The sequence below is a fragment of the Nomascus leucogenys genome, chromosome 8 (assembly GCF_006542625.1).
Source record: "Nomascus leucogenys isolate Asia chromosome 8, Asia_NLE_v1, whole genome shotgun sequence".
NCBI classification, from domain to species: Eukaryota; Metazoa; Chordata; class Mammalia; order Primates; family Hylobatidae; genus Nomascus; species Nomascus leucogenys.
In genome coordinates, this window is record NC_044388.1 from 8,746,896 (window position 1) to 8,774,844 (window position 27,949).

A 27,949-nucleotide genomic window follows, 5' to 3' on the forward strand; every position below is an offset into this window, starting at 1 on the left:
CTATAGTCCCAGCTACTCGGAGAGGCTGAGGCAGGAGAATGGCGTGAACCTGGGAGGTGGAGCTTGCAGTGAGCCGAGATTGCGCCACTGCACTCCAGCCTGGGCGACAGAGTGAGACTCCGTCTCAAAAAAAAAAATAAAATAAATAAATAAATAAATAATAAATAAATAAATAAATAAATTTGGTGTTCCTGTAAATGGAGGGACCATGGGTAGAGGCTTCTATTTGGCCATCTTGCTCCATTCCTCAGCTAATATTTTCGAGTTTGAGAAACATTTTGTGACAACTGAAAAAACTGCACACAGAACTACATGTTAAGTCATAATCTTAGAATATTGATTGAGGAACATATTGTTAAGCTAATATTACTTCATTAACACTTCAAAATTAATTTGTGTTTTACTAGTCACAACCTCATCTATATATATAGGCAAGATCGTTTGCAATAAATCTAAGATTCAAGATTGAAACCACTATCTCATTTCTGTGTTTCATTTTTTTCATCTTGCCTTAAACTTGAAACATTTCTTCCATTTTATTTATAGCTACATCAAAATATTTTAATAGTCATATGCTGTTCCATTAAGTAGATATATTACAATTTACGTATCCATTCCCCCATTGTCTGACACTTAGATTGTCTCCATCTTATTTCTGATAAATGGTACCATAGTAAATATCTTTCTGAATTACTTTCTGGTTCACGCTTCTGGTATGAGTATTTAGCTTCTATTGGACCAAACCTGTTTCAGATAACAAGTAGAAATTCTGGATAAAACTTTTTTTCTTTTTCTTTTTTTTGAGACGGAGTCTCACTCTGTTGCCCAGGATGGAGTGCAGTGGCGTGATCTCAGCTCACTGCAACCTCTGCCTCCTGGGTTCAAGTGATTCTCCTGCCTCAGCCTCCCAAGTAGCTGGGATTACAGGTATGTACCACCATGCCCTGCTAATTTTTGTATTTTTAGTAAAGACAGGGTTTCACCATGTTGGCCAGGCTGGTCTCAAACTCCTGACCTCAGGTGATCTGCTCGCCTTGGCCTCCTGAAGTGCTGGGACTACAGGCATGAGCCACTATGCCCGGGAAGACCTTTTTTTTTTTTTTTTGAGGTAGGTTCTGGCTCTGTTGCCCGGGCTGAAGTGCAGTGACATGATCACATCTCACTGCAACCTTGGCCTCCTGGCCTCAAGCAATCCTTTCATTTCAGCCTCCTGAGTAGCTGAGACTACAGATATGCACCACCACACCAGCTATTTTTTTTTTTTTTTCTGTAGAGACAGGGCTTTGCCACATTGCCCAGGCTTGTCTCGAACTCCTGGGCTCAAGAGATCCTCCTGCCTTGGCCTCCCAAAGTATTGGGATTACAGTCATGAGACACCGTGTGTGGCCTGGATACAATATATATTTTTAAAACTATCTGAAAGCAGTAGAGAGGGACTAACAGAGTTGTACTTGTTTAGCCAGGTGAGTTTACCATTTTTTAGTTTTTAGTTTTAGTCAGAGGACAGGCACTAGTATGCTCTATGCAGGATACTAAACTTTCGCAGAAAAAACAAAATCTTATTGGCTGGAAGAATTTGATGGCAGAGATTGAGGCAAACATGATGGCTCAAAAGAGAGGAGAAATTAGGTTGTTTTGTTTTTTTGTTGTTGAGTTTGAGGAGTTCTTTATATATTCTGGATATTAACCTCTTTTCAGATATATCATTTGCAAAGATTTTATTCCATTCAGTAGGTTGTATTATCACTTCTTTATAGTATCCTTTGATGTACAAAAGTCCTTAATTTTGATGGATTACAGTTAATTCATTTTTTCTTTTGTTGCCTGTGCTTTTGGTATCTGTCATATTCATGAAATCATTGCCAAATATCTGATGTCATGAAGATCCTTCTAAGAGTTTTATAGTTTTAGCTCTTAAGTTTAGGTCTTTGGTCCATCATGAGTTGATTTTTTTAATGGTGTAACGTGAGAATCCAACATTATTTTGCATGTGGATATCTAGTTTTTCTAGTAGTGTTAGTTGAAAAGACTGTCCTTTCCTCATTAAACGGTCTTGGCACCCATGTCGAAAATCAGTGGATTATATTTGTGATACTTTATTTTTGACTTTTTAAATTCCTTCATTGTTACTTTATTTTTTTGAGACAAAGTCTCACTCTGTTGCCCATGCTGGAATGCTGTAGCACCATCTCGGCTCACTGCAACCTCTGCCTCTCGGGTTCAAGCGATTCTCATGCCTCAGCCTCCCGAGTAGCCAGGATTACAGGCACCCGCCACCAAGCCAGGCTAATTTTTGTATTTTTAGTAGAGTCCGGGTTTCACCATGTTGGTCAGACTGGTCTCAAACTCCTGGCCTCAGGTGATCCATCTGCCTCGGCCTCCCAAGCTGCTGGGATTACAGGTGTGAGCCACGATACCCCGCCTGTTTTTTAATTTATATATTTAGAGATGGGGTCTTGCTCTGTTGCCCAGGTTGGTCTCGCACTTCCAGCCTCAAGCAATTCTCCCGCCTTGGTCTCCCAAAGTGTTGGGATTGCAGGTGTGAGCCACTGCACCCAGCATATTTCTGAGTTTCTTTTTTTTTTTTTTTTTTAATTAGATAGAATCTCACTCTGTTGCCCAGGCTGGAGTGCAGTGGTATAATCTCACCTCACTTCATCCTCCACCTCCTGGGTTCAAGTGATTCTCCTGCTTCAGCCTCCTGAGTAGATGGGATTACAGGTGTGTGCCACCATGCCTGGCTAGTTTTTGTATTTTCAGTAGAGACAGGGTTTTACCACGTTGGCCAGTCTGTTCTCGAACTCCTGACCTCAGGTGATCCACCCGCCCTCGGCCTCCCCAAGTGCTGGGATTACAGGGGTGGGCCACCACACCTGGCCTATTTCTGATTTCTTGATTTTATTCCATCAGCCTGTGTCTGTCCATATGTCTGTACCATAATGTTTTTATTGCTGTAGTTTTGGTAAGTTTCAAAATTGGGAAGTGTGAGTTTTCCAGCTTTATTCTTCTTTGTCAAGATTGTTTTGCTGTTTAGGGCTCCTGGAATTCCATGTGAGTTTGAGGATCAGCTTTTCTATTTCTCTGAAAAAAGACACTTAACATTTTGATGGAAATTGCATTGAATCTCTAGATTGCTTTGGTTTTATTGCTCTTAATGCTCCATTCATATGGAACATTTATCTAGTCTTTAATTCACCATTTCATTTGCGGTGATGATAATGTTCTGGAATTAAATAGAGGTGATGGTTTTATGATTTTGTAAATATACTAAAACCTACTTTCAAAGGTGAATTGTTTGCAAGTGAATTATACCTTGATTTAACAAGACAAAAGCAAAAACACTTTCTTCAACTTGACGTCTACTTCCAGCTGTGATTTGTTCTTCCTCTTATAATCAGACTTTTTGGAAGAGGGCATATGCTTTCAGTGCCATTATCACCTCTCATTCACTCCTCTGTCCAATATAATCTGGCTTTTGTTTCCATTAATTATATGAAACTGCCCTTTGTCTTTTTTTTTTCTGCGGGGGTTGTTTGTTTTTAAGCATTTAACACAGTTGATATCTTTCTTTTGTTTTTCTTAATAACCTTTTCATTTTAGAACAGCTTTAGGCTTACAGAAAAATTTCAAAGATAGTACAGAGTTACTTTATACCCTTCACTCAGTTTCCCCTACTATCAGTAGCATACAAAACTCAGACTGGGCAATATGGTGAGACCCTGCCTCTACAAAAACATTTTTAAAAATTAACTGGGCATGGTGGCACATACCTGTACTCCTAGCTACTCAGGAGGCTGAGGCGGGAGGATCACTTGAGCCCAGGAGTTTGAGGCCATAGGAGCTATGATTTTGCCACTGCACTCCAGCCTGGGTGACATTTTCATCACAGCATATTAAGGCACATACTATCAACATGACTTATCACTGTTGATGTGAACCTTGATCAGCTGGCTGATGTTGCTTTTTTCAGGTTTCTCCATAGTAAAGTTAGTCTTTACCCCTCTCCTTTTCTGCATCATAGGCTTTGGAAGGAAGTCATTGTGTGGAGCGCACTCTTGAGGAGCAGGGAATTATGCTCTCCCTCCTTGAGGGGAGTTTCTACATAAGTTAAATTAACATTTACACCAGTTAGAACTCTTCGGTGCTCTAGATTTGTCCCTTCTCCTCTATTTATTCAATCATTTATTTAGATTAGTATGGACTTGCAGATATTTAGTTTATAGTCTGGGTTATAATCCAATACTACTTTTATTTTCTTGCCCACATTTCCAGATATGGCCATTGGAAGCTCTTTCAGTTGGTTTCCATGTCCCTTGGACACATCCTAATCATTGTGTTTGTTTTTGATACTTCCTTACTTGTTGGCACTGCAACATGCCCCAGACTCATCTTGTGTATTTCCTGCCCAGTCCTCAGATCAGTCATTTTTCCAGAGTATGGATTCCTTGTCCTGGAGATTGTTATTAGAAACCAGTATCTCAGTGCTAAATGAGCTCATTGCTACTGGAGTGGTGCCTTTCTTTTTGAATCACTGTTTTATCCTTTGTGTCTGTGATACTACATTTTCTTAGTCTTTCATAGAAGGTAGTACAATGTAGTAGTTAAGAACAAGAGCTCTGAAGGACTAAAATGTAATCTTGGTTCCATTTCTTACACCCAACCAAATGTGTGATCTTGAGCAAGTTGATCTTTCTAAACTACAATGTCCACATCTGTAATGATACATATTCTAATAGTAGGTTGCTCATAGAATGTGTAAAGATTAAATGAGCAACTGCACATAGTAAGTTGTGCCTAGCACATAGTAAGCATTCTTTCTGTCCTTCCTTCTTTTTCTCTTGTTTCTAATATTTTCACCTTCCTTTTTGGCTGTTCCCTGACAGTCTACTGTATTAGATTTCCTTTGTCTTCTAAATGTTACAGTGTTCCATGGTCTTAGGTTTTCTTCTCACCTTGTGTATTCTCCCCAGGTGATGTCACCTATTCTTATAGCTTTAGTTGTCATCTGTTTTGTGTATGTATGATTCCCAAATCTGTGCCTGTGGCCCAAATACTTGTCTTAAGATTTTGTATATCTGACAGCCTATTTGGACACCTTCATTTGAATAACTTTAATGCACCTCAGACTCAGTCTGTCCAGAATTAAAGTAATTATTTTGCCGTCCCAAAATCTGCTGTCCCCCTTCACCCGCCCTTTATCCCAGCGAGAAACAGAGGTATCATCTATTCTCTTTATGTCTACTCCCAGTCAAATCACTTACAAGGCTTGTTGATTCCTCCTAACTCTCTGAGCCTTCCTCACCCATTTTCTCTGCCTTCACTGCTGCTGTAGTTAGGTCAGACTACTATAAACCATTTCCTGGATTACTGCGGCTGATTTTCTGTTTCATTCTCTGTACTGTAGCTGCATACTTTTTCTCAAACACAGATCTGCACAAATCTTTTCATGTTATAAAACATTTTAATAGTTCCTTATTGCCCTCAAGATAAAGTCCAAACTCCAATTTAAATGATCGTTTATGGCCGGGTGCGGTGGCTCACGCCTGTATTCCCTGCACTTTGGGAGACCAATGCAGGTGGATCAGTTGAGGTCAGGAGTTCGAGACCAGCCTGGCCAACATGGTGGAACCCCATCTCTACTAAAAATATAAATAATTAGCTGGGTGCGGTGGTGTGTGCCTGTAATCCCAGCTACTATGGGGGCTGAGGCAGGAGAATTGCCTGAACCCAGGAGGCAGAGCTTGCAGTAAGCCAAGATCTAGCCACTACACTCCAGCCTGGGTGACAGAGCAAGACTCCATCTCAAAAAAAAAAAAAAAAAAAAAAAATTCTTTAAGATAATAGTTCTTGTTTTCATCTGTACTCTTATCCCAGACACCTATCCTTCTGCCACATTGAACTGCTTTTAGTTCCCTGTTCTCTTTTCTGTGTCTCATTTAGCCTTTCTATATGCTCCTCTCTGGGCCTGGAATTTTATGCTTCCTTGACACCATCTTTCATGCCACTCCTGCTATATTTATACATATCACCTAGCTAATTCCTGTTCATCCCTTGCATCTAAGCTTAGGTCTTATTTCCACTGGCCCATAAGCCTCTCAAGTAAAAATATTTAAAACTCCTAAATGGAAAGAAGATTAAAAATAATGGAAATGGCCAATGATGTACGAGGAGCAAGAACATAATATTGATATTAAATAAAATAAAACATACTTCAAACCTCAAGACATTAAAGGGACAAAGAGGAATATTATATAATGATAAATAATCAAAACAACAGTCCGATTTTCAAAAAATGGACAAAACTTATGAACAGAAAGTTCACAGAAATGGAAATATTAACAGTTCTTACACATGTGTAAAGGCACTCAACCTCATTCATAAGGCATATGTAATTTAAAATTACACTGAGGGCTGGGCATAGTGGCTCATGCCTGTAGTCCCAGCACTTAATGAGGCCAAGGCTGGAGAACTACTTGAGCCCAAAGTTCAAGACCAGCCTGGGCAGCACAGGGAGGCATTGCCTCTACAAAAGATAAAAATAAAATTAGCCAGGCTTGGTGGCATGCATCTGTAGTCCCAGCTGTTTGGGAGGCTGAGGCAGGAGGATTGCTTGAGCCCCGGAGGTGTAGGCTGCAGTGAGCCAGCTGTGTTCGTGCCATTGTACTTGTACTCCAGCCTGGGTGACCCTGTCTCAAAAAAATAAAAACACTGGCGTATCATATTTCACTCTGTAAGATTAGTGAGTATTAAGAAGTTTGTGCAGGATTGAAAAAAAGAAGTTTGGGCCAGATGTGGTGGCTCACGCCTATAATCCCAGCACTTTGGGAGGCCGAGACAGGGCGATTACTTGAGGCCAGGAGTTTGAGACCAGCCTGGTCAACATGGTGAAACCCCATCTCTACTAAAAATACAAAAAATTAGCCGGGCGTGGTGGCACATGCCTGTAGTCCCAGCTACTCGGGAGGCTGAGGCAGGAGAATCGCTTGAATTTGAGAGGTGGAGGTTGCAGTGAGCCGAGATCATGCCACTGCACTCCAGCCTGGGCAACAGAGCAAGACTCCCTCTCAAAAAAAAGAAAAAAGGCCAGGCGTGGTGGCTCAAGCCTGTAATCCCAGAACTTTGAGAGGCTGAGGTGGGCGGATCACCTGAGGTAAGGAGTTCAAGACCAGCCTGGCCAGCATGGTGAAACCCTGTCTCTACTAAAAATACAAAAAATTAGCCAGGCGTGGTGGTGCATGCCTGTAATTCTAGCTACTCAGGAGGCTGAGGCAGGAGAATCACTTGAACCTGGGAGGCAGAGGTTGCAGTGAGTTGAGATAGCACCATTGCGCTTCCAGCCTGGGCAACAAGAGCGAAACTCCATCTCAAAAAAAAAAAAAAAGTAAAAAATGTTTGACAAAAACACTCTTGTCAAGGGTGTAAGGTAACATGCTTTCCTATACTACTGGTGGGAACATAAATTAGTACAACCTTTATGATAGGGAATTTGCAATATTTATTAATTTAACATTAACATATCTTATGACTTAGCAGTCTCAATTCTAGGAATTCATTTTATTGCTAAGCTCACAAATTTAGGAAATAAAAGTTAATCTTTACAGTATAATATGTAATAGTAAAGTATTGGAAACAATGTAAATCCATCACCAGGATCTAGTTAAATAAATTGTGTTCAGTACATATAATGGAATGCTATGCAGATGTAAAATTGGGAATGAGAAAGGCTATGTACAAATATAGAATGATCTGGAAGACACATTGAATTAACAAAAGAAACCGTGCGCGGTGGCTCACTCCTGTAATCCCAGCACTTTCGGAGGTGAAGTCGGGTGGATCACGAGGTCAGGAGTTCAAGACCAGCCTGGCCAACATGGTGAAACCTCATCTCTACTAAAAATACAAAAATTAGCCGGGGATGGTGGTGGGCGCCTGTAATCCCAGCTACTCAGGAGACTGAGGCAGGAGAATCGGTTGAACCAAGGAGGCGGAGGTTGCAGTGAGCCGACATTGCACCACTGCACTTTAGCCTGGGTGACAGAGCAAGACTCCGTCTCAAACAAGAAAAAGAAAAGAAAAGTGCAAAACAGTGATCTGAGCATATAAGTATTTGTTTTAAGAAGTAAGGAACAGGCCTGGCGTGGTGGCTCACACTGATAATCCTAGCACTTTTGTAGGCTGAGGCGGGCAGATCAATTGAGTCCAGGAATTTGAGACCAGCCTGGGCAACATGGTGAAACCCTGTCTCTACGAAAAATTAGCTGGGAGTGGTGGTGTGTACCTGTAGTCCCAGCTACTCAGGAGGCTGAGGTGGGAGGATTGCTTGAGCCGAGGAGGCAGGGGTTGCAATGAGCTGAGATTGTGCCACTGCACTCCAGCCAGCCTAGGTGACAGAGTGAGACTCTTTCTAAAAAGAAAAAAGTGAGAAATAATGACGCAGCATACAAACTTGAAAACATATAATGTTTCTTGTAAGGATACACAGAAACTGTTGGCATTGGTTATCTGGTAGTGGAGAAACTGTGTTTCACAAAGGAGAAATTTTTAATTTTAATGAAGTTCAACATGAATTTTTCTTTCATGGATCATGCTTTTGCTGTTGTATCTAAAATGTAATTGTCAAAACCAAGGTCCCATAGATTTTCTTTTTTATTGTCTTCTAGGAGTTTTATAATTTTGTATTTTATGTTTTAAGTCTAGAATCCATTTTGGATTTTTATGACAGGTATGAAGAATCTTTGTCTAGATTCATTTCTTTGCATGTAGAGATCCAGTTCATTTGGCCTCATTTATTGAAAAGACTCTCTTTTCTCCATTAAATTGCCTTTGCCCATTTGTCAGAGATTAGTTGACCGTATTTTTATTGTTCTGTTTCAGGGCTGTCTATCCTGTTTTGTTGATCTATTTTGCCGTTCTTTTGCCAGTGCCACACTGTTTTGATTACTGTGGCTTTATAGTTATGGTCTTTTTTTTTTTTTTTTTTTTTTTGAGCCAGAGTCTTACTCTGTCACTCAAGATGGAGTGCAGTGGCACAATTACAGCTTGCTGCCTCCTTGACCTCCTGGGCCCAGGTAATCTCCCCACCTCAGCTTCCCAAGTACCTGGGACTATAGGCACGTGCCACCATGCCCAGCTAATTTTTAAAATTTTTTTGTAGAGACAGGGTCTCACTTTGTTGCCTAGGCTGGTCTTGAACTCCTAGGCTCAAGCTGTCTTTCTGCCTTGTTCTGAGGCAGTGCTGAGATTACAGGCATGAGCTACCATGCCCAACCTATAGTCAGTCTTAAAGTTGGATAATGTCAGTCCTCCAGCTTTTCTTTACTATTGTGTTGGCTCTTCTGAGTCTTTTACCTTGTCATATAAATTTTAGAATCAGTTTTTTGATAGCTACAAAGTAACTTGCAAGGTTTTTATTGAGATTGCAATGAATCTGTACATCAAGTTGAGAATAACTGAAATCTTAATAATATTGATTCTTCCTATTCATGAGCATGGAATAGCTCTACATTAATTAGGTCTTCTTTGATTTCTTTTTTCAGAGTTTTATCGTTTTCCCCCAGAGATCTTATATATATATATATTTATTGGATTTATACCTAAGTATTTCATTTTTGGTGCTAATGTAAGTGGTCTTGTGTTTTTAATTTCAAATATTAATTGTTTATTGCTGGCATATAAGAAGGCAATTAATTGTATGTTAAACTTTATATTCTGTAACCTTGCTATAATTGCTTATCAGTTACAGGAGAGTTTTTGATTATAAGTGGTATTTTAATTTTCAATTTCTAGTTCTTCTTTGCTAACATATAGAGATATAATTGCTTTCTAATTTCACTGGTTAGGACTTTCAGCACAAGATTTGATAGAAATGGTGGCAGCAGAAATCCTTGCCTTGTTCCCCGTATTAGGAGGAAAGTGTTGTCTTTTATTTTTAGGTATTATTTTAGCTGTAGATTTTTTTTATAGCTACCCTTTATCAGGTTGAGTAAGTTTTCCTTCTGTTCTTGGTTTTCTGGGAGTTTTATACATGAATGGTTTTTGGATTTTGTTAAATGCTTTTTCTGCCCCTGTTGCAATGATTACATGGTGGAGTACTGTTAATATGGTATATTATTACATTGATTGATTTTATATGTCAAATCAACCTTGGATTTCCTGGATAATCCTCAGTTATGAGAGAAGTATACAAATTCTCCATTTGGAGAGTATTGGTGATTAGATCCTGTTTTGTATTATTTTTAATCCTTTATAATCTTAGAGATGATTCTGGGGATCCCTGGGTCACAGCAAGGAACGAGCTGAAGTTAGAGTCCCCAGCAGATAGATGATCCCCAACTTAACGATGGTTTGACTTAAAATTTTTTGACTTTATGATGGTGTGAAAGTGATACACATTCAGTAGAAACCATACTTTCGAGTACCCATACCACTATTCTGTTTTTCACTTTCAGTACAGTATTCAATAAATTACATGAGCTATCCAACACTTTATTATAAGATAGGCTTTGTGGTAGATGACTTTGCCTAATTGTAGGCTAATGTAAGTATTCTGAGCACCTTAAGGTAGGCTGAGCTAAGCTATAATGTTTGATAGGTTAGGTGTGTTAAATGAATTTCCAACTTACAATATTTTCATCTTACAATGGGTTTATCAGGATGTAACTGCATCATACATACCTTCATAGCATCTATACATACATCTATAGTGGCACCAATTGTTTCAGGTTTTATAACATTTTTGAACAAATCTTCACAGCCTGGGAACAGGAATAAAAGAAGCATATTGTGGGCAAAGCATTAGGAGCAGAAGGAATTCAGAGTTCTACTGAAAGAGTTGCTGGAATGGCTCCCTGTAGGGACCATAATAATGCATTTCTGGTGAGATGCAAATGTGAGAACTGTGCTTTTCTTGATGAGAGTAAGATAAAGTTTAAAGGGAGTTGGAAAGGGAAAAGAGTAGAGAATTGCTATGAGAAATTACTTCGGTGTTTAAAATCTTAATAATTCAGTAGCTTATATGTTTTAGAGTTTCATGCTTACTTAAGCTGCTAACTTTTACCCACATTACTTTTTTGGATTTTACTTCACAAATTTAAGCCCCAAAATATCTAGTAAGCCTCTGTTTTATTTTGTATTATTTTGAGTAATAGGTATAAGCAATATTTGGTTGCTATTTCAATAAAAATTCTTTGGCAGGTGTCCGAATCCCAGCACTTTGAGAGGCCGAGGCAGGCAGATCACTTGAGGTCAGGAGTTCGAGACCAGCCTGGCCAACACGGCGAAACCTCCTCTTTACTAAAAAATACAAAAATTAGCCAGGTATGGGGGTGTGCACCTATAGTCCCAGCTACTCATGAGGCTGAGATGGGAGCATCGCTTGAATCTGGGAGGCAGAGGTTGCAGTGGGCCGACATTGCGCCACTCTGCTCCAGCCTAGGCGACAGAGTGAGACTCTGTCTCAAACACATACACACACACACACACATACACACACACACACACACACACACACAGTGAATGGTTCTAGCTTTCCTCTTTTTTTGGTTTAAGATAACTAAAATTACACGCCTGTAATTCCAGCACTTTGGGAGGCCGAGGAGGGTAGATCACTGGAGCTCAGGACTTTGAGACCAGCCTGGGCAACACAAAACCCCATTTCTACAAAAAGTACAAAAATTAACCAGGCAGGGTGGCCTGTGCCTGTGCAGTCCCAGCTCCTTGCTCCTTGGGTGGCTGAACTGGGACGATTGCTTGAGCCTGGGAGGCAGAGGTTGCAGTGAGCTGAGATCACACCATTGCACTCTAGCCTGGGTGACAGAGTGAGACCCTGTCTCAAAAAAAAAAAAAAAAAAAAAAAAGAACTTAATGATCTGAAAACAGAATTCCATTCTGCAAATAATTTTATTTATTGACCAGTTCATCCCAGTGAGTTGCTTTACCTGAAAACCTTTGCCATCTGATCCTTTTTCTTGTTTGTATTTTTCCTGTTTATCTTCAGATACATTTTATTTAAATTAATAGTGGTTAGTTTGTTACCATATTAAATAATTAGATACTAGAATTCAATAAGAACTACCTTTTAAAAATGAAAATCAGAGGAGTTCCTGATTTAAAACAAAAAATAAAGGAAAATATTAAAGTGTTTTTAAAGAGACTAAGGTTACCACATCTTTTATCTTCCTGTTAACTACTTTTGCAACATATATTGTTGTGATTAGGTAGAATTATACAACTTTGCTCTGTTTCTTTGATTGCATATTGGAAACTCTTATTATCCCTTTTTTCAGTGACATTGTTTTACATTGGATAACATCCAGTGACTCTTGTGTATTCTTTACGTCCTTTGCTGAGTCCATTCGGGACCCATTTACATATGAAAAGCAGCATGACTGACATTGCAGACATGTAGATCACAAATCTAAAGGAATTAGAGGAGAAGATGAAAACATTATTTATCAATAAGGTCCTCAGTCTCCCAAATGAACAAAGTAGGCACTTGAGTAATAATTTGAAAAAAGTGATTCATCTTTTTTCTACTCCCTGATTAATAAAGGCGATATTTTCTTAGTATGCTTGGAGGTTGGGAATACTGTAAGTCAGTAGTTCTCGAATTTTATCAAGCATGAGAATCACCTAGAGGGCATGTTATGAAGATTACCAGGCATCACCTCCAGAGTTCTGATATAGTAGGTCTGGGGTATTACTAAGAAGTTCTCAGGAGAAGCTGATGTTTACTAGCACTGGACCATACTTTAAGCACTACTGGTGGCCGGGCACAGTCATCTCAGCATTTGGGAGGCTGAGGTGGACAGATCGCTTGAGCCCAGGAGTTCGAGACCAGCCTGGCCAACATGGTAAAACCCATGTCTATAAAAATACAAAAATTACCCGGATGTGGTGGCACATGCCTGTAGTCCCAGCTACTTGGGTAGCTGAGGCACAAGAATCATTTGAACCCAGGAGGCAAAGGTTGCAGTGACCCAAAATTGTACCACTGCACTCCAGCCTGGGCGACAGAGTAAGACTCTGTCTCAAAACAAGAAAAAAAACAAAAAACAAAAAACTACTTGTATATGGTAGGGTATATGAAAGTGGAGAATGAGCAACAAGTAGGATCAGCCTGATTTTCCTGCCTAAGGTTTTCATTCAATTCAGAAAATGTTTTTTTTTTTTTTTTTTTTTAGTACCTGCTATGTGTCTAATACTATGATGTCATCAAGCTTTACATGTCTTAGACTTTTCGACAGTGGATCTTTTGCTTTATTGAGAGGCTTCACCAACTAAGGAGCACTGTCTAAAATAAAAGACTAGTAAAGAAAGAAATAAAGGTTATTCATTTTGTTGCTTTTTCAACCCTCTGTTTTTATGCTAGGCAATATTTTACCCTTTACCAATTTTAATGTGCAAACATTATTTCTGGCAATTCCACTTCTAGGTAGCTATCCTAAGGAAATAACCTTCAACAATTGATTAATGTAGACAGAGACAGAGATGTTTATCATAGATGTTTATTATAAAGAGCAGAAAAGTAGCTCCTACACTGAAGTCTGTGGTTTTGCAATTACTAAATAAAGTAAACTGTGTATGTATGTATATGATAGCTAATTTTGTAGCCGTAAAATTTTGCTTATGAAGAGAAGCATTTTAAAGTTAAAAATGCTTGATATACAAGAATTATTTTATGTAAGCATATTTTAATAAAATTTAACAGCTCAGATTTAAGTGAAATTGTATTTTAGGTTCTTAACTATGTGAGATTTATTTATAGAGAAAAATGAGGAAATATAACAAATTACTTTTTACAAAGTATCTTTAGAATGTGAGATTATGATTGATTGTTACTGTATATTCTCTTCTGTATTTGTAACATATCCATAACTGGATATTACTTTTATAATTAAAATATTCATGTTTTATATTTACATATTATTTCAAGTTTTATTTACACACATATATTAGTGTACAGCTCAGTGAAGTTTTATAAGCCAGAACTCATATCTAGAAGCAGAATATAACCAGCACCCTAGGAGCATGCCTTGTGCTCTATTTCAAGGACAACTGCTATCATGACTTCTAAAAGCACAGATTATTTTCTCCTGTTTTTGTACTTTATATAAATGTAATCATACAGTATTCTTTTGTGAACGGCTTCTCTTGCTTAAGATATTGTGAGATCACAATATAATCGTAGTTCATCCTTTCTCATTGCTATGTAATACTCCATTGTGTGAATAAACCATTATTTATTCACTTTAATGTTATTGGGCATTTGGGTAGGTAATTTTAAGTTTGGGAATATTATGATTAGTTATGTCATAAATATTTTAGTCCATGTCCTTTGGTGAACACATGTGCATATTTCTACAGGGCATACACCTAGGATTGGAATTGTTTGGTTGGGGTTCAGTTTTAGTAGATACTCCCAGATGATTTTTCTCAAAGTGGTTATACCAGTTCACACTCCCACTGGCAACAGGTGAGGATTTCTGTTGCTCCACATCCTTGCCAATACCTAACGTGTATTAGTCAGGGTTCTCCAGAGAATCAGAACCGCTGTCTCTCCTATTGGTTTTTTATGACTACACACACACACACACACACACACATACACACACACACACACACACACATATACAGCTGACCCTTGAACAATGCAGTGGTTGGGGCACTGACCTCCCTGTGCAGTCAAAAATCTGTGTATAATTTTAACTACTAATAGCTCACTGTTGGCCAAAAGCCTTACTGATAACACAAACAGTTAAGTAACCCATATTTTGTATGTTATAGATTGTGTACTGTATTCTTACAATAAGCCAGAGAAAGTAAAATGTTATTAAGAAGATCTTAAGGAAGAGAAAATATATGTACCATTCATTAAGTGTAAGTGGTTTGTCATAAAGGTCTTTATCCTTGTCATGTTAATGAAGAGTAGGCTGAGAAGGAGTAGGAAGAGGAGGGGTGGATTTTGCCATCTCGGGTGGCAGAGGCAGAAGAAAATCTGTGTATAAGTGTACCTGCACAGTTTGAAGCTGTTATTCAAGGATCAACTGTGTGTGTGTGTGTGTGTGTGTGTGTGTGGAGAGAGAGAGAGAGAGAAATTGATTGATTATAGGGATTGGTTCATACAGTTATGTAGGTCAAGAAGTCCTATGACCTGCTGTCTGCAACCTGGAGAACCAGGAAAGCTGGTGATGTCATTCAGTCTGAATCTGAAGGCTGAGAATCACTGGAGCCAGTGGCACAAGTCCCAGCTCAAGTCTGAAGGGCTGAGAACTAGAGGGGCTGATGGTACAAGTCACAATTCTAGGCCAGAGGCCTCAGAACCAGTGTGCCAATGTTCACAGGCAGGAAAAGATGAATGTCCAGCTCAAACAGAAGCAGATTCTCCCTTCTGTTGCCTTTTTGTTCTATTTGGGCCCTCAGCAGGTTGGATGATGCCCCCCTCCATTGGAGAGGATGATTTTCTTTATTCACTCTACCGATTCAAATGCTAGTCTCTTGCAGAAACATCTCATAGACCACCCAGAAACAACATTTTATCAGCTATCTGGGCATCCTTTAGCTCAGTCAAGTTGACACAAAAGTTAACCATCACAGTATTTTTCATCTGTTTTCTTATACTTAGTGTGGTGAGTGTGCGGTGGTAATATATGGTAGCTTTAATTTGGATTTCCCGGATGATTAATGAATTGAGAGCCTTTCCTATATTTTTGGTTGTAAATTATGCTAAAACGTTGTTGTAGTTTGCAGCTCAGTATCAGATATATTTTAGCTTTATTTCAAGGAACTTAATTATAAGAAGTATTTTACAAAATATATCAAAGGATATTATAACTTGATCCAAGGTTATGAGTATGAAACTTAAAAATAGCATACATTTAATTTTTAAAGTAAGTCTCAAGTGTTAATGTCCTGTACTATGATACCTAATGAGATTTAGTTTGAGTTGAATTATATTTTTATAATTGAATGTTATTTTCCTGTTGGCTTCAGCTATAAAGATTAAAGACATTCTCATATGAAAGTCATTCAGTAGATGGAGTTGAAATTTTTTGCCAAAGACAAATAAGTAAGTTGATAACCAGTCTCTGTCGGCTGTTGTCATCAGGAACACTGCTAGACTCAAGTAACATAATATTTGTAAAGCACTACCCAGATGTTTGTGTTACTTTTAGAGCTTTAAAATCTTTGAAATGTTCTTTTTTTTTTTTATTATTATACTTTAGGTTTTAGGGTACATGTGCACAATGTGCAGGTTTGTTACATATGTATCCGTGTGCCATGTTGATTTCCTGCACCCATTAACTCGTCATTTACATTAGGTATATCTCCTAATGCTGTCCCTCCCCCCTCCCCCAACCCCACAACAGTCCCCGGAGTGTGATGTTCTCTTTCCTGTGTCCATGAGTTCTCATTGTTCAATTCCCACCTATGAGTGAGAACATGCAGTGTTTGGTTTTTTTGTCCTTGCGATAGTTTACTGAGAATGATGTTTTCCAGTTTCATCCATGTCCCTACAAAGGACATGAACTCATCATTTTTTATGGCTGCATAGTATTCCATGGTGTATATGTGCCACATTTTCTTAATCCAGTCTATCGTTGTTGGACATTTGGGTTGGTTCCAACTCTTTGCTATTGTGAATAGTGCCGCAGTAAACATACGTGTGCATGTGTCTTTATAGCAGCATGATTTATAGTCCTTTGGGTATATACCCAGTAATGGGATGGCTGGGTCAAATGGTATTTCTAGTTCTAGATCCCTGAGGAATCGCCACACTGACTTCCACAATGGTTGAACTAGTTTACAGTCCCACCAACAGTGTAAAAGTGATCCTATTTCTCCACATCCTCTCCAGCACCGGTTGTTTCCTGATTTTTTAATGATGGCCATTCTAACTGGTGTGAGATGGTATCTCACTGTGGTTTTGATTTGCATTTCTCTGATGGCCAGTGATGATGAGCATTTCTTCATGTGTTTTTTAACATCTTGGTCTTCTTTCTGTTTTATCCACTGGTACCTTACTCCTAACCCTCCATGTGTAGTTCTCAGAATTTATTCCATTCTTGCTATTGTCTGAGTTTTTAGAACAAGGTGGGAGGCACAGAACAACCCAAAAACTGGTCCCCTCCACACACACATTTTTATATATTTAAGTATAATTTAAATAAATACAGAATGCTGCTAACCTCATTGGCATTTTAAGATCATATTGTAATGGCAGGCTATTGAGACAACATGGGACTTGTACCTAGCATAGGGCCTGTCTCACAGGCGCTCACTGTATATTTGTTGAGTGGATAAGACAATGAAAAAATTCTACTGTTGGGTTTTTCTCTTTTTAGGTTTTGTTGGGAGCTTCCATTTGTTGTCCCCTGCCCGCCAGTTTTGGATCTTTAATTTTAAAAAGGGTATTTAAGATGGATATGAGAAAGTTATTATTATGCTGGGCACAGTGGCTCACGCCTATAATCCTAATACTTTGGGAGGCTGAAGTGGAAGGATCACTTGAGGCAAGGAGTTCAGGCAAGTTTCTATTAGTAAAATTTTCAAAGTGAAACTTTCTCTCAAGATAACCTCATGCAGACACGTCAGAAAGGAGAACAGTAAAATTGTAAAATGACTGGAAAATAAATATACATTTTAGTGATTTTTTTATGTGGTACTTATTTTGGGAGAATCTAATTATTAAAGTACCCATTAAAATAAAAAGCAAAGTTAATGTTATCTTTATATTATTTAAGATGTATCCATGAGATAAAATAAATTCTACAATATATATTGGATTACTTATGAACAAAGAGAACTAGAAAAAACGTGTTTTAAGAGGAGGTAAATAAAAGAAGTTCCAAATAGAAGGAAAGAAAGCTGGAGAGGGGCCGGGCATAGTTGCTCAAGCCTGTAATCCCAGCACTTTGGGAGGCTGAGGCAGTCAGATCACCTGAGATCAAGAGTTTGAGACCAGCCTGGCCAACATGGCAAAACCCCGTCTCTACTAAAAAGACAAAAAAATTAGCTGGGCATGGTGGCCAACACTGGTAGTCCCAGCTACTCAGGAGGCTGAGGCAGGAGAATCGCTGGAACCTGGGAGGCAGAGATTGCAGTGAGCCGAGATTGCACCGTTGCACTCCACCCTGGGCGACAGAGCAAGACTCTGTCTCAAAAAAAAAGAAAGAAAGCTGGAGAGAACAGTGACACTATGTCTCAGTAGCATCTATTATCCTAGATGATGTTAAAGAGTTCTGTTGAATGCTTTTTTTTCACAACTCTCTTCTACTCTGAATTATAAAATGTAATAGTGTGGTATTAGAAAAGACAGCTAATCCTTTAGAAGTTGGTTCATATATTATTTTGACCATTGGTCACTGATTATTTTACTGGCCAGTTTGTGAAGCTTTTCTTGACTTTTTTTTTATTCCAGATCTTTAGACCTCACTATGAAACAACCCACTTGTTAGGAAACATTGATACAGTCATTGGAAAATCTTAACCATATGTGGTAGAGTGGCCACAAGCAAATGCATGAGGCTTAGGCCTGAAACTTCAGGGCTTTGTTTGATACATGTATCAATTTATGTAGAATTGATCAAAGCATATCTATGACTGCTACTGATTACCATAGAAAAATAGCTGAGTAACTGTTGCTTTATTCTGTAATATCAGTGTGTATAATAAAAATAAATTTTGTTCATTGCCTCCAGTTCTGGCACACAGTTCCTAAAGCCCTTTGAATCTCCAAAGTAATGAGTGTCTTTTGTACTCTAATGAGAAGATTGTTGACTGGGGTCCCCTAGATAGCTTTAGGATGGGGGCTGGTGCCAGAAAGACCAAGGATTGGAACTTTCAACCCCACCTCTGACTTCCAGCAGGGAGAGAGGGCCTGGAGATTTAGATAATTACCAATGGCCATGATTTAATCAATCATGCTTACATAAAGAAACCTCTATAAAACCCCATAAATGACAGTTTGGAGAGCTTCTGGGTTGGTGCATACAGTGAGGTGCTGGGAGGGTGGCGTGCTTGGAGGTGGCATGGAAGCTGTGTACCCACCTCCTACCCCTACGCCATTGCCCTGTGCTATGTTTCTCTTCCATTTGGCTGTTGCCTTCCTGAGTTGTAGTAGCCTTTTAAACAAACCAGTAATAGTAAGTAAAGTGCTTTACTGAGTTCTGTGTCATTCTAGCAAATTATTAAATCTGAGACGGGGTCATGGGAACCCTCAAATTTGTAGTCTGTAGGCAGAAATGGGAGTAGCCTGGGCATGTCATCTGTGGCTAGCAGCTGTGGCAGGCAGTCTTATGGGACTGAGCTCTTAGTCTGTGAGGTCTGGGCTAACTCCAGGTAGTTACTATCAGAATTGTATTGAATTGTTGGACACCTAATTGGTGTCTGAAGAATTGGAGAATTGGTTGGTGTGATTTAAAAAAAAAAAAAAAACCCTAAACATTTGGTGTCAGAAGTGTTGTGAGTAAAAACAGTTCATTATCAGGTACTTAAATTCAAAGATGGTCTAGATTTTATTTGTATGATCACTGGCTTCTCTCTTGTAATATTGAGGGTTAGTTATCAAGGTAATTTTTAAATGACTTAGACCTTTAAAAAATAGAATAAAAATACTAATTTACAAATAAACAAGGGTTAAATCAGGCTGTATAAATCAGTGGAGATGTAAGCCCTTTAAGGCAATATCCATATCTCTGTTTCTGTGAAATTTCAGTGTGGAATCTTCTAAGATAATTGTGACTATTTTGTAGGCCATAAGGAGAAAAGTGACATCTGGTATATCTGGACCATAGACCTTAAAGGATTCTAACACAAACACATACCAAGCTTGATTGGTATTGAACTGGCCTGGGGAAAAGTATGTCATAATAGCAGAAACTCTGTGATGGTATGGATGGAGAACTTTATAAAGCCAAGGAACTGAATCCGGGCACCGTGGTCAAAGAGGAAAACTTCTAGCATCTCCCTGTAGCCATACGTAATTCTACAGGTATTACCATTCCCTCTCAACTCATTCTGTATTATTAGGGAAATAAAGTCTTTCTCTAACATTTTTCTGTTCTCATAATATAGTTTGAAATGCAGTCACTTTTACTTAAACTTATCTTTTGGAATAAAATAATTTATGGAATTCATAGCACTCAGATTGTTTCACCAGACTACTTGTAGAAATTCTGGATTAGTTGATTAACCACAGTTCATAGCTTCCCAGTTGCACATTATCCTTAGGTTTCAAAAATTCCTTTCTGAATAAGAGATACAAAACAACCCACCCAGGAACAAATTATTTGCTTGGTTAGCAGAGCAGTATCATTCGTAGCACACATGAAATTGAGCTAAGAACCAGAGCTAATCCAAGATTTTAGAGTTGTCTTAGCTCTGCTAATTTTCTTTATTATTTTGCTTGTATTTTCATTCTCACACAACTCTCTCAAGTGATTAAGCTGTACTTAAGTATTTTTTAAAATTGTCTTTAAAAAGGTTCTTACTGTTTTGTTTCAGAAAGGACATGCTATAGCTAATACACTTTTTGTAATCTTATGGTGGCCATGGAAGTGTGCCATTCAGACCTCCTGCTGGTGGGAGGCACAAATGACTGACAGTCCCAGCTGTGGTCCCTCTGGATCCACCACCTCATTCTTGCTGAGGTCACACTGATGGTGACTCCACATGGCCAGTGAATGAATGAGTGTAGGCCTGTTCATAAGAAACACAGTTCTCCTCTAATTGGCAGGGCATTACTTCCTATTACTGCATAATAATTACTCTAAAATTTAACAGCTTAAAACAAACATTCATCTCACATAGTTTCTGAGGATCAGGAATCTGGGAGTGACTTACGTAGGTATTTCTGCCTCAGGGTCCCTCATGAGGTTGTAGTCAAGCAGTTGGCCAGGGCTGTAGTCATCTGCAGGCTGGACTAGGGCTGGAAGATGTCCTTCCAGGATGGCTCACATATTCATACATGGATATTGGCAAGAGCCTACAGTTCCTTGCTGACTGCTGTTGACTTCAGATCCTTGTCACATGGTTGTCTCCACAGGGCAGCAACTAACATACTTTTTCAGGGTCCAGATTTGTTGGGGACAAGTAAGAGTAGTTTGGTTTTTGTCTTAGGTATCATTTATTCTGAGATGCTTTTTCTAAACATCACTCCCACCAAGAGTTGCCAGATACAGCAAGTAGAGGACAATATTGGAACATACTTCTACTAAAAAATTATTCATTGTTCATCTAAAATTCAAGTTTAACTAGGTGTCTTATGTTTTATCTGATAGCCTTTCTGGGTTTAGTTTGTCTTCTCTGTGCACCTGTGGTACCCTGTGGTATCCCATTTCTATATTTACTGCACTATATTTTAATTGTCTATTTAGTTGCCAGTATCTTCCCACTAGGGTAAAATTTCTCCGTGGGAATAAACTGTCTTTTTTTTTTTTTTTTTTTTTAATTCACTGTTATATCCCCAGTGCCAAGCACTGTGCTTGACCTATAATAGGTACTCAATAGCCAGGCATGGTGGCTCACGCCTGTAATCCCAGCACTTTGGGAGGCCGAGGCGGGCGGATCATGAGGTTAGGAGTTCGAGACCAGCCTGACCAACATGGTGAAACCCCATCTCTACTAAAAATACAAAAATTAGCCGGGTGAGGTGGTGTGTACCTGTAATCCCAGCTACTCAGGAGGCTGAGGCAGGAGAATCGCTTGAACTTGGGAGGCGGAGGTTGCAGTGAGCCGAGATCGTGCCACTGCACTCCAGCCTGGGCAACAGAGCGAGACTCTGTCTCAAAAAAAAAAAAAAAAAAAAAAAGGTACTCCATAAATACATGTGGGCTTTCCAAGAATGAAAACACTTGGTCTTATAATTGCATGCACTTTTCTCCTCCACCTTTTCTTCCTCCTCAGCATTGATTGTCATGGTGAATCTCAGTGGAATGCTAATGCAGCAAAAGGGCTAATAATTCTAAGATTCAAGAACTTGTGTTATCACTTTATATATAAGCTTCAGGTTCCCTTCTGGTAGCTGGAGATAATATCTGTTTCCTCTTGGAAGCAGGAAAAAAATGATAAAGCCTACTATTTTCTAGGATTGTACTAGCTTCAATAATTGGAAATTGGGCTTTATGTAATGATAATAGGTTTTAAGGACATGGAATCAAATAGGTCTGAGTTTAAATGTTAGCCTTGTCACATACTAAAGGTGACTTCTTGGGCAAATTTGTCATGTTTCAAAATGTCGATTTTCTTATCTCTAAAATGGGAGTGATCATGCACTTTCATAAGGGCTATTGTGATGATTAAATGATAAAACAAGTGACCTTGCCTAGCAGAGTGCCTGTTTTTGGCACATGGTGGATACACAGCAAATCCCTAATGAAGCTTCCTGGGGCTACCATATGTCCTGTGAGTGATTCTGTCTTTTGATTGATAGGCATTTATAATTCCACCAATTGTAGATTCTCATCCAAGTACATATACCAAATAGCTGAACCTATGTTTTTTTTTTTTTTTTTTTTGAGACGGAGTCTCGCTCTGTCGCCCAGGCTGGAGTGCAGTGGCGCAATCTCGGCTCACTGCAAGCTCCGCCTCCCGGGTTCACGCCATTCTCCTGCCTCAGCCTCTCCGAGTAGCTGGGACTACAGGCGCCCGCCACCACGCCCGGCTAATTTTTTGTATTTTTAGTAGAGACGGGGTTTCACCGTGGTCTCGATCTCCTGACCTCGTGATCCGCCCGCCTCGGCCTCCCAAAGTGCTGGGATTACAAGCGTGAGCCACCGCGCCCGGCTGAACCTATGTTTTATCTCTTACTGATATGGATTACAACACACCAGAAGAATAAAATTAACCTGTTTTATGATAATCTAAAATAGCTCATTTCTCTTATATGTAGATGAACAATTAAATGCTTGTCGAATCCCATTCCCAGTGATAGGAGGAGACCGACTGCGTTGCAGGATCAAAAGTGGATGTTTTTATGATTGTTGTCTGCCACAAACTAGTTATCTCTGTGATGACTTTTCCAATATCTCCTGCTTAAAATCCAGATCAGAAAGCTCATGAGGTTCTACTTTCTCAGTCTTTGGCTCTTCTGAAAATCAAGTTCAAGTACAACTTTTGGCCCTTCACATCTCTGGAGGCTTCTGTCCTTAATAGTCTTACATGCATTAGAATTGTTGATTGTACCATCTCTTATGTCTCTAACACTGTCTTTCCCCACTTGATCCATGCTTTTTAGTTTCATGAATAAGAAAAGTGAATCTCATGAAGGTAAAATGACTTACTGCAGACCACACACATAGTCAGCTGGGATTTGAACTAGGTATGTTTGACTTCATTGCAATATGCATACCACATGCCAGTTGTTTTAGTGGATGAGAATTATGAAACCTGTGCATTGATATACAAACACGAGGTGTTAATATTATGAAGTGCCACCCCAAGATACACGATAACCCCTATAGCAGAGGGTTTATAGTTGATTTAAGGAGAACTGATACATAAATAAATAACAAAACATAGTGTCAATGATTCATATAGGCAAAACAAGCTACTAAAGTCATAATTATTTTTAGCCATCTAGAATATTTTTTGATATTTTATTAATCTCATTTTGTGTCTGGATTCTTATACTTAGCACAATGTTTTCCAGATTCATTCATGTTGTGTGAATCAGTAGTTCTCCAGTCATGGGTTGATGAACATTTTTGTTGTTTCACTTGTGGACCATTATTAATAAAACTGCTGTGAACATTCAAATACAAGCTTATGTGTTGACATAAGTTTTCATCTCTCTAAGGTAAATACCTAGAAGTGGAATTGCTGGGTCATATGGTAAGTGTATATTTAACTTTATAAGCAATTACCAAACATGTTTCCCAAAGTGTTTGTACAAGTTGGCATTCCCATCAGCAATGTGTATAAGAGTTCTAGTGCCCTGTGTCCTTGCCAACACTTGGTATTATGGTCAGTATTTTTTTTTTCCATTTTAGTGATTCAGGTGAGTTTGGTGCTCAGTGTGGTTTTAATTTGTATTTCCCTAATGACTAGTGATATCATGAATCTTTTCATGTGCTTATTTGCCATCAGCATATCTTCTTTGGTTACATAAGTGTTTAAATCTTTTGCAGATTTTTTATTGAGTTGTTTGTCTTGTTATTGTCTTATTCATTGTACAAGTCCTTTATCACATGTATATTTTGCAAACATTTTCTCCCAGGCTATCATGTGTCTTTTTCTTCTCTTAACTTTTTAAAGACTTTTCCAATATCTCCTGCTTAAAATCCAGATCAGAAAGCTCATGAGGTTCTACTTTCTCAGTCTTAACTTTTTAAAGTTAAGAGATTTTGAAGAGCAGACATGTTTATATCTTGATACATCAGTCTGTTTATGTTGCTGTAAAGGACTCATGAGGCAGGATAATTTATAAAGAAAAGAAGTTTATTTTGGCTCATGGTTCTGCAGGCTGTACAGGAAGCATGGTGCCAGCATCTACTTCTGGTGAGGGCCTTGGGAAGCCTACAGTCATAGCAGAAGGCAAAGGAGAGTCAGCAAGTCACGTGGCAAGAGAGGGAGCAAGAGAGATGGAGGGAGGTGCCATACTGTTTTAAACAACCAGATCTCATGCGAATTACTCATTACCATAGGGATGACACCAAGCTATTCATGAGGGATCCTCCCCCATGACCCAAACACCCCCATCAGGCCCCACCTCCAACATTGAGGATTACATTTCAGCATGAGATTTGGAGCCGACAAACATCTAAACTATATCACTTAATGTGCAATTTTTCAATTAAAAAAGATAGTTTGTGGTTCTTTGTATCATATTTAAGAAATCTGGGCCGGGCGCGGTGGCTCATGCCTATAATCCCAGCACTTTGGGAGGCCGAGGCGGGCGGATCATGAGGTCAGGAGATTGAGACCATCCTGGCTAACACGGTGAACTCCTGTCTCTACTAAAAATACAGAAAAATAGCCGGGCGTGGTGGCAGGCGCCTGTAGTCCCAGCTACTAGGGAGGCTGAGGCAGGAGAATGGTGTAAACCCGGGAGGCAAAGCTTGCAGTGAGCTGAGATCATGCCACTGCACTCCAGCCTGGGTGAGAGAGGAGACTCCATCTCAAAAAAAAAAAAAAAAAAAAAAAAGGGAAATCTAAGCCAGGCAGGGTGGCTCTAGCCTAGTAGTTCCAGCTACTTGGGAGGCCGAAGTGGGAGAATCCCTTGAGCCCAGGAGTTAGAGACCAGCCTCGGCAACACAGTGAAACCCCATCTCAGAAAAAAAAAGAGGAAAGGGAAGAAATTTTTGCCTAAGCCAATAATACTAAGGTTTTCTTTTCTTTTTATTTTTTTTCTTGAGACAGAGTCTCGCTCAGTTGCCCAGGCTGGAGTGCAGTGGCTCGATCTCTGCTCACTGCAAGCTCTGCCTTCTGGATTCACGCCATTCTCCTGCCTCAGCCTCCCGAGTAGCTGGGACTACAGGCTCCCGCCACCACGCCCAGCTAATTTTTTTGTATTTTTTTTTAGTAGAGACGGGGTTTCACTGTGTTAGCCAGGATAGTCATGATCTCCTGACCTTGTGATCCACCCGCCTCGGCCTCCCAAAGTTCTGGGATTACAGGCGTGAGTCACCACGCCTGGCCAATACTAAGGTTTTCTCGTACATTTTCCTATAAGTTTTTACGTTTCTATATTCCTTTATTTTCCTAGAACTTTCCTGGAAGTTTTCTAATTTTAGCTCTTAAATTTAAGTCTATGATAAGTTTTGTTTTTTGTGTTTTTCCAAGACAGTCTTGCTTGGCCGGAGTGCAGTAGCACAGTCACAGCTCACTGAAGCCTTGACCTCCTGGGCTAAAGCTGTCCTCCCACCTCAGCCTCCCGGGTAGCTGGGACTACAGACACGCGCCACCACGCCCAGCTAATTTTTAAATTTTTTTGTAGAGATGGGGTCTCCCTATGTTGGCTAGGCTGGTCTCGAACTCTTGGGCTCAAGCAGTCCTCCCGCTTCAGCCTCCCAAAGTGCTGGGATTACAAACGTGAGTCACTAAGTCCAGCCTTATGATAAATTTTGAGTTAATTTTTATATATGGAATGAGAGGAAAGGTTTATTTTTGTTTCATATGAATATCCAATCATTCCAGCAACAACTAGTCAAAAAAGATTATCATTTCCCGTAGAATTGCTTTGTACCTTTGTCAAATATCAATTGACTATATAATTGAGGATCTGTTTCTAGATTCTGTTCTGTTCCATTGATGTATGTGTCTTATCTTCATGCCAATACCGTACTCTCTTGGTAGCTCAGTGGTTCTCAGTGAAGGACAATTTTGCCCCTAGCGGACATTTGGCAATATCTGGAGACTTTTTTTTTTTTTTGAGATGGAATCTTTCTCTGTCTCCCAGGCTGAAGTGCAGTGGTGCAACCTCTGCCTCCCAGGCTCAAGCAATTCTCCCGCCTCAGCCTCCCGAGTAGCTGGGATTACAGGTGCACACCACCACGCCCAGCCAATTTTTGTAATTTTAATAGAGATGGGGTTTCACCACATTGGCCAGGCTGGTCTCAAACACCTGATCTCAAGTAATCCACCCACTTTGGCCTCCCAAAGTGGGTGGATTACAGGCCTGAGCCACCGCACCAGGCCTGGAGACATTTTTGATTGTCACAACTTGGGGGGTCGGCAGGAAGGTTGCCCCTGAGTAGAGGTAGAGGCCAGGGATGGTGCTAAAGATTCTGCAATGCACAGGAGAGTCTTCCAGAACAAAAAATTAGCTGGTCCAAGTAGTGCCAAGGTTGAGAAACTCTGCTGTAGCTGCATACTAAACCTTAAAACCAGATAGTGTAATCTTTCGATTTTGTTATTTTACAAAGTTGTTGAGCTATAACCAGGTCCTTTGCGTTTTATATAAATTTTAGAATCAACCTTATACATTTCTACAAAAAATATCTGCTGAGATTTGATTAGGATTACATTGATCTATAGATAAATTTGGGAAGAATTGACATATTAACAATTTTGAATCTTTTGATTGATTGATTGATTGATTTTTGAGATGGAGTCTTGCTCTGTCGCCCAGGCTGGAGTGCAGTGGAGTGATCTCAGCTCATTGCAACCTCTGCCTCCCAGATTAAAGCAGTTCTCCTGCCTCAACCTCCCAAGTAGCTGGGAGCATATATTTATTTTATTTTTTATTTTTTTGAGACAGAGTCTCGCTCTGTCACCCAGGCTGGAGTGCAGTGGCATGATCGCGACTCACTGCAAGCTCTGCCTCCCAGGTTCACACCATTCCCCTGCCTCGGCCTCCCGAGTAGCTGGGACTACAGGCACGTGCCACCACACCCAGCTAATTTTTTGTGTTTTTAGTGGAGACAGGGTTTCACCATGTTAGCCAGGATGGTCTCGATCTCCTGACCTTGTGATCCGCCTGCCCCGGCCTCCCAAAGTGCTGGGATTACAGGCGTGAGCCACCGTGCCCAGCCACTGGGAGCATATAGAAAGGCTAGAAGAGAAAACAGGGAACTAAAAGAAATTTAGTGTCGCAGAAGGATAGGTGTCTGGGATAAGAGTAAAGATGAAAACAAGAACCATTATCATAAAGGATCTTCTTTTTTTTTTTTTTTTGAGATGGAGTCTTGCTCTGTCACCCAGGCTGGAGTGCAGTGGCTGGATCTTGGCTCACTGCAAGCTCCGCCTCCTGGGTTCAAGCAATTCTGCCTCAGCCTCTGGAGGAGCTGGGATTACAGACCCTTGCCACCACGCCCAGCTAATTTTTGTATTTTTAGTAGAGATGGGGTTTTACCATGTTGGCCAGGCTTGAACTCCTGACCTCGGCCTGTGATCTGCCCGCCTCAGCCTTCCAAAGTGCTGGGATTACAGGTGTGAGCCACCACACCCAGCCTGAATCTTCTGATTTATAAACATGTTTTTTCTCTCCATTAATTTGTCCTCTATAATTCCA

General features: G+C 39.8%; 1 protein-coding gene across 4 annotated transcripts in view; it reads left to right on the plus strand.

The window, feature by feature from the left end:
• TFDP2 (transcription factor Dp-2) overlaps positions 1–27,949 on the plus strand; it is a 194,424-nt gene that overhangs the window by 75,063 nt on the left and 91,412 nt on the right. Inside the window, exon 4 of one of the 4 annotated variants that reach the window (XM_030816714.1) lies at positions 23,795–23,829. The exons of the other annotated variants lie outside the window; for them this stretch is intronic. The gene's annotated coding sequence lies outside the window, so the exon portion shown is untranslated. The remainder of the gene's footprint in view (positions 1–23,794; positions 23,830–27,949) is intronic. 4 annotated transcript variants of the gene reach the window in all.